Source organism: Nicotiana tomentosiformis, chromosome 12, assembly GCF_000390325.3.
Source record: "Nicotiana tomentosiformis chromosome 12, ASM39032v3, whole genome shotgun sequence".
Lineage (NCBI taxonomy): Eukaryota > Viridiplantae > Streptophyta > Magnoliopsida > Solanales > Solanaceae > Nicotiana > Nicotiana tomentosiformis.
In genome coordinates this window covers 67,010,950-67,019,204 of record NC_090823.1, presented here as the reverse complement: position 1 = coordinate 67,019,204, position 8,255 = coordinate 67,010,950, and the positions used below count along the sequence as shown (strand labels likewise).

The window sequence follows — 8,255 nt, the reverse complement described above, 5'->3', positions numbered from 1 at the left end:
TGCATTGGCAAACACAGGAGGAATTACTAGGATTCTTGTCCTATCAAAAACCTTCTTGGTTGCTCCTTCCTTTGCCAGTAAATCACCCTCTTAGTTCTGTTCTCCGTGGCTATGGCTGATGAGAGGATTTTCCAGCCTCTCCATCAATAATCTGGATTCACAAATCAAAGCATCATAAGTCGAGTGGTCATTTTTTATCAACTTGATTACCTCAATACTGTCAGATGAAATTTTTTGTTATTACTCTGTGAAAACGAGGATGGAGACTTAAACCTTAATTCCTTTTACAAGATTGACTTGCAACCATGTATATTTGGATCTCATGCTATGATGTACTACTATTAAACTCGTGATTTTAGGGGCGGTCATCGGTCGGTTCGGTTTGTGAATGTTATCGGTTCGGTATATCGGTTATTGATTTATAAATATGCTAAATTGATAATCAATCAATAAGATGTCGTTATCGGGTATCGGTTAGTCGGTTATCGATCCTTATCGGTTCGGTTATCGATTTACCCGATAAAAATAAAAAATATCCAAAAAAATCATGTTTTTATTATAGACAGTTAAGAGACACGAACTGAATTTTTGCTCTTAAGAAAAGAGGGATTAAATTTTAAATTTAGAAAAGAAAACTTTCTTTGCATTTGAAAATCCCAATGAATGATCTCAATTTTTAAAGTTATAAGTTAGTAGGAGTAAGGAATAAGACATTCAACAATCTAATCTTACTAACTATCTCACTGCGGGCGGCATAATTGATGTGTGGCTATAATTTCATATTTTAGTATATTATTTACCTTGCATTTTGTATGCTTTAATGATAAACTACACTTTATTTGTGCGTAATGAAGTCTATTTTATGTGTAGGTGAATTGGAGATGAAAATAGATCAAAAGGAATAATTAAAGTCTAAAGCGTGCTCGAAAGCAGTTGAAAAGAAGAAAGAAAGAAGTGAGCAACGGATAAATGAGAAAGCTGGCGAAGCAAACTTAATAGCTCGCGTGGGAGCTGGCTGGGCGAGCCTTTTAGCTCGCGTGGGAGCAAGCTAGGCGAGGTAGGAGGCGAGGTCCACCTCGCGTTAAGGCTGGCGACGCCAGGTCTAGGGCGAGGTCCTGCTCACGTGAAGCCTCGCAAGGCGAGGTCTGAGGCGCGCACACTCCGAACTTTGAAGGCTTATTTCGTCTCCTGGTTTAACTAGGACTTGTCCTATGTCGTTTAGGTCTTTTTCTACACATATAAATAGACATAAAATATCACTTTTGAAGGAGTTTTGCAACCGGAGGCAAGGATAGCTCGTGAAACAACCGTTGGGAGTTAGAATCATTGATTTCTACATCCTTTATCTTTACTTTGTAATTAATTATGCAAAACATCTGGGATATTGTTACTATGAGTATGAGTAGCTAAACTCCTAATCTAGGGTTTTGATGGAACCTATTGGAGGATGATTTTCCTGTTACGTTAATATAGATTTGCCATAGTATTTTGTCTATTTGTTCAACTATATTATTATTGTTGTTGATTGAATGGCCCTCAATCGACTGTGCCTATTAAGTGTGTATTACTCAGGAGAGAGTGCATATTTAGGTAATTGTTGAACAATATCACTCCTAACGTATATGAGGAATCAATACGGAGGGTTTAAAGGTAGGATTAGGATAACGAAACCTTGGTGCGATCCGAGTGAGCCGTACTTAATGCCAGCTAGCGTACTTCGGTATAATATGTCAAGTAAATTGTGGTAGTTACTCGGGAGAGAATTACAACACTCAGAGCGTTCATGATCGGTAGAGAAGAATAAGGCAAATCTATAGAAAACGTGGCGGAAAGGATTCCGATAATAGGGAAAATCATAACCTTAGATCATTCTAATTCTTGTCTACAACCCGTTCGTAGTTAGTTATTAATTATTGCATTTTTATTACGTGATATTTAGTTAGTAAACATCAAATTTGTTACTTACATATTTTTGAAGATTGATTGCGTGAATTTGTGCGAGTCTAGTAGTTGTGTTTAATAGGTTAATTCCTTGTGGGATTCGACTCCGGACTTATTAACCGGAATATATTTACAACAACCGCTAAGTCCCTTTTACAAGGCATAGTTGGGCGTGATCAAATTTTGGCGCCGTTGCCGGAATTTAACGGTGTTATTAATTGCAGCTAAAAGAATTGCTAGAATTTTTAGTGTAGTCAATTTTCTTCATTTTAAACCAAATACATTGAAATTCTAACGTTTGTAGTCTTGGGTGCTACAGGTGCATGCCTAGAAACTCCTCAAGAACTGGTGAATTGTTCGAAGCATTATCAGATCCTGAAAAAGTTTTCAAGGCACTGAATCGTGCAAACAAGAAGGGCAAACAGCAACAAAACTCAACAGAATAAATCGAACCAGACATGGATGACGGAGTAGAAAATTCAAATAACATAAATAATGAGAATGACCCGAACAATCAGGGTGTAGTGCCTCTTATGCCAGAAGCAGCATTGTATGACTGGGCACAACCCACCGCCAAAAATCTGGCAACCGCAATTGCAGTACCTCAGATACAAGCGAAATCATTTCAAATCACAAACACATGCTACATTTGTTGCAGAATAAGGGACTGTTCTCAGGATCATACATTGAAGATCCTCAGCAGCATCTGAAGAATTTTCTGTCGATATGTGTCACGCAAAGGTAACCTAATATGACACCGGAAGCAATAAAGTTGTTATTGTTTCCATTCTCAGTGACAGGAGAAGCTCAGACTTGGCTTAATTCCCTCCCTATAAACTCCATCACTACTTGGGAGGAATTAGTCAAGCAATTTTTGAACAAGTTCTACCCACCCAATAAGACTGCCAAACAAATTGATGATATATTGAGCTTCAGGTAGAGACCAACAGAAACACTACAAGAAACGTGGGAGAGGTTCAAGGGTATGTTGGTTAAATGTCCACATCATGGCATTCCAGATCAGATGTTGGGGCAGAGGTTTTACATGGGACTAACAGACGGCTTAAAGGTCAATGTTGATGCTTTAGCAGGTGGAGCATTTTTGAGCAAAACATTCAGAGAATACAAGAACCTACTTGACAAAATGGCCCAAAATTCAGGATGGATGACAAAAGACTCTACGATCACTCCTGTAGTTCATTCAGTGGCTTTGGACCCAAACAACTCCATAGCTGAAAATATGGCCACTCTAATGACGCAAATGAGTATCCTCACCAAAAAGATCGATGAATCAGGCCAGAAGCAGCAGGTATCATAGTTGACGCAACTAATGGGGGCTTATGTACACCATGCATTAACCAACCATATATATGCTCGTGGAGTGCGGAAGGTGACAACAGTACTATTAGGAAGATATGAACTATGTGGCCAACTATGGGGGACAGAGGCAAGGTGGTCAGAATTGGGGGAAGCAGAATCAACAATATAGGCTAGCACAGCAGCAGTACAATAACAGCAACAATCCTGGAGCTATGCGACCACAGGGTCAAGTTGTGCCTTACCAAAGCCAACAGGGTTACAACCAGCAAAATCAGTAGCTAGCTTATCAACAGCCTCAACAACAACAGATAGTGAGACAAGATGAAGGGTTTGATGAACTTAAAGGAATGCTGCAATAACTGATTGGGTCCAATGGAAAAATGCAAGAGAGAGTGGGCTCACATGAATCAGCGATAAAGGGCATTGAGATTCAATTAGGACAGATTTCGATGGCTCTAAATAATCGTCCCCAAGGGACGTTACCTGCAGACACACAAGTCAATCCAAAAGAGCAGGGCCCAAAATAGCTTATGGCAGTGAGTCTAAGAAATGGTAGAGACCAAGATCTGAAGCAAGAAATTGCTCGCAAAAGCCGACCTACGGAAACACTTATGCCAGTACCCATTGAGATAGATGATTCAACAGGGTAAACTGAGGTGACAGTACAACATGCACAAGAGAGCACAAGCAAAGAAAAAGAGGTTACGAAGGAGACTGAGGTAAAACAAGAAATAACAGTAGAAGCAGTGCCTGAGCAAGATAAAACTCAAATCATAGGACGGGAGTGACCTCCAGCACCATTCCTACAGAGATTGGCCAAATATCAGAAGGATGAGCAGGATAAGAAATTCATGGATATGTTGAAACAAATCCAGGTGAACATTCCACTGATTGACGCTTTGCGGGAGATGCCTGGGTATGCCAAAATGATGAAAGATTTAATGTCTCGCAAATTTGACTTCCAAGACCTGTCCACTATTACATTGACCCAGACCTGTAGTGCAGTCGTGACGAGACCCATAGCTGAGAAGTTATCAGACCCAGGGAGTTTCACAATCCCATGCACGATAGGCAGCTATGCTTTTGCTAAAGCATTGTGTGATTTGGGGACAAGCATAAACTTGATGCCCTTGGCTATCTACAAAAGGTTAGGCATTGAAAGAGCAAGACCCACATCTATGCTACTACAGCTAGCCGACCGGACAGTGAAGAGGCTATCAGGTATCCTTGATGATGTATTAGTACAGGTTGGGAAGTTTGTGTTCCCAGCAGATTTTGTCATTCTGGACTGCCGGGTTGACGAGGAGATTCCCATAATTTTGGGAAAACCATTCTTGGCCACTGGGAGTGCTTTAATTGTTTGTGAAACTGGAGATCTAAAAATGAGACTAAATGATGAAGAGATAACATTCAATATACAGAAATCTATGCGGCGACCAAGTGAATTTGCTAACTGCTCTCTAATAGAAGCTGTGGATGTAATTTTGGAGGAGGAAGATGAGACCTTGAACGCTAAAGACCCTCTAGCAGCCTGTCTCATGAACTTAGATGAAGCAAATGGAGAGGACTTGGCGGAGTGGGTACTGGCTCTTGAAGGCCAAGGGTTTTGAAAAAGAGAGCTCGAATTTGAGACTTTGAACTTAGAAGAAAGGAAAACTCCTCCAGCTAAGCCATCGATAGAAGAGCCACCAAAGTTGGAACTGAAGCCACTACCACCTCATCTCAGGTATGCTTTCTTGGGACCTAACTCAGCCTTACTTGTTATTATCTCATCTGGTTTGTTAGATGTGCAGAAAGAACAGCTTTTGCAGGTATTGATTGAGTGCAAAACTGCAATTGGTTGGACCATTACAGATATTAAGGGTATCAGCCCGGCCTTCTGTATGCATAAGATTCTACTGGAAGATGTCCACAAACCTTCCAGAGAACATCAAAGAAGGTTGAACCCCAATATGAAGGAAGTTGTGAAAAAGAAGGTGATAAAGTGGTTAGATGCGGGGATCATTTTTCCCATCTCCGATAGCAACTGGATCAGCCCAGTCCAATGTGTGCCAAAGAAAGGTGGGATGACTGTAGTACAAAACAAGAACAATGAGTTGATATCAACAAGAACAGTCACAGGATGACGAATTTGTATGGACTACAAAAGATTGAACAAGGCCACCCGAAAAGACCACTTTCCCTTGTCGTTCATTGATCAAATGCTAGATAGACAGGCCGGGAGGTCCCACTTTTGCTTTCTGGATGGATACTCGGGGTATAATCAGATCTCCATTGCTCCGAAAGATAGAGAGAAAACATCATTCACCTGTCCATATGGTGTCTACGCTTTCCAGAGAATGCCGTTCGGCCTATGCAATGCACCCGCCACATTTCAAAGGTGCATGATGGCCATCTTCACATATATGGTAGAGGACATAATGGAGGTCTTTATGGATGATTTCTCAGTAGTGGGAGACTCATTCGATGATTGCCTAAAGAATTTGAAAAGAGTACTGAAAAGATGTGTGGAGACTAATCTGGTGCTCAACTGGGAAAAGTGCCATTTCATGGTATAAGAAGGTATAGTCTTGGGGAACCTAGTGTCGAATAAGGGCATTGAGTTAGATCGTGCAAAGGTTGATGTGATAAAAAAGCTTCCACCACCCACTTCCGTCAAAGTAATAAGAAGTTTCCTTGGCCACGCCGGTTTCTATAGACGGTTTATAAAAGACTTCTCCAAAATTGCTAACCCCTTGTGTAAATTGCTTGAAAAAGATCACCCTTTTTGTGTTTTCTGATGACTGCAGGGTAGCTTTTGAGGAATTGAAGAAGAAGCTGGTGACAGCACCTATCATAGTTGCACCCGACTGGGGCAACCATTTGAGCTGATGTGTGATGCGAGCGACTATGTTGTGGGAGCAGTTCTTGGGCAGCGAAAAGATAAAGTCATGCATCCAATATACTACGCAAGTAGAACTTTGAGTGGTGCCCAACTAAATTACACAGTGACCGAGAAGGAGATGCTAGCAGTGGTGTTCGCATTTGACAAATTCAGGTCATACCTGATAGGCTTGAAGGTAATTGTTTATACTGACCATGCTGCTCTCAGGTACCTAATTGAGAAGAATGAGTCAAAGCCACGCTTGATTCAATGGGTGCTACTACTGCAAGAATTTGACTTGGAAATCAGTGACCGAAGGGAACGGAGAACCAAGTGGATGATCACTTGTCTATGCTGGAAGGAGCCGAGAAGAAGGTTGAGGTGGAAGAGATTATGGAGACTTTCCCGGATGAACAACTCTTAGCGACGAGCCTTGATGCTACACCATGGTATGCAGATATTGCAAATTACCTGGCAAGTGGTATTGTTCCTTATGACTTATTTTCTGTGCAAAAGAAAAAGTTTTTTCATGATTGTCGCATGTATTTCTGGGATGAACCATATCTGTTTAGGATTTGTCTTAATAACATGAACCGGAGATGCATTCCTGAGATAGATCAATCTTCTATTTTGCAGGCATGTCATGCTTCACCGTATGGAGGACATTTTGGGGGCGTAAGGACAACGGCTAAAGTGTTGGAGTCAGGTTTTTATTGGCCGACGTTGTTTAAAGATGCACACTTCTGGGTGAAAAATTGTGATGAGTACCAACGGACGGGGAATATTTCCCGCCGACATGAGATGCCCATGAACCCGATCCAAGAGGTAGAAGTGTTTGATATGTGGGGAATCGACTTTATGGTATCATTTGTTAACTCATACAATAACAAGTACATACTTGTAGCGGTGGACTATGTCTAGAGATGGGTAGAAGCCGTCGCACTTCCTACAAATGATGCGAAGGCAGTTATTGGTTTCCTGAGAAAAAACATATTCACCCGATTTGGCACTCCAAGAGCTATCACCAGTGATGGGGGTACCCACTTCTGCAACCGAGCCTTTGAAAAGCTGTTGGAGAAATATGGCGTTTGCCACAAAGTTGCCACTCTGTATCACCCACAAACGAGTGGGCAAGTCGAGGTGTCAAACAGAGAAATCAAGAGTGTTTTGACCAAAAATGTAAATGCTACTCGGACTGATTAGGCAAGAAAATTGGATGATGCGTTATGGGATTACCGCACTGCATTCAAAACTCCGTGTCATGGCCCAAAATCCCACCACAGGCGTCGTGATGACACCTAGTCTCTAAGACTAGGTAAGCCAATTTCTATTACATTTTGAAGCCATTTTTTTTATAAGTAAGCAAAACTAACAGCGGAATAAATATGAATATACAACCTCCCAAGACTGGTAGTACTGAGTCATGAACTCTACTTGAATACATGGAATGATCACGAGGACCAAATATACAATACTGTTTGATTATAAGTTAACAGTACAACGAAATGCAAAGATTCCAAGGGACTGCGACGACCAAGCAGCTCCACCTTGAATCCTTACGATCCCGCTTTAACTTTTCTCAAGTCTGATATCTCCAATACCTGGATCTGCACAAAAATGTACAGAAGTGTAGTATGAGTACACCACGGTTGGTACCCAGTAAGTATCAAGACTAACCTCAATGGAGAAGAGACGAGGTACAGTCAAGACACTCACTAGTCTAATAACATGTGCAATATAATATACAAAATAATAGGAAACAAATAACATCAAAGCAACATAAAACAACCAATGATATGCACAGTAAGACAATAAAATTACCATTTAATATCGCTCAATAATTAATAAATACAATTACACCCAGTTAAATCTAGTTCATCAATTAAATATCTTTCACATATAATTCTTACAAATAAAACTCTTTTTTCAAATATAATTTAGTCGAATAAATATCTTTCATATAATTATTCTTGAATAAAAATCTTTTCAAATAAATATTTTGAATATAATTCTTTAGATTAAAGAGTCACCATGTGACATCTCATTTCAAAATCATAAAAATACGGGTCTCAGCCCATTTTTATATTTTTTTTTCATAAACACGGGTCTTAGCCCATTTTCATATCTCCAC

General features: G+C 40.4%; 1 non-coding gene across 1 annotated transcript; it reads right to left on the bottom strand.

Annotated features, from left to right (window-relative positions):
• Positions 1 to 2,848: 2,848 nt before the first annotated feature.
• LOC117279681 (small nucleolar RNA R71) lies at positions 2,849 to 2,955 on the bottom strand. Its single transcript, XR_004510085.1, has one exon. It is a non-coding gene; the product is annotated as a small nucleolar RNA R71 (small nucleolar RNA).
• Positions 2,956 to 8,255: the final 5,300 nt, after the last annotated feature.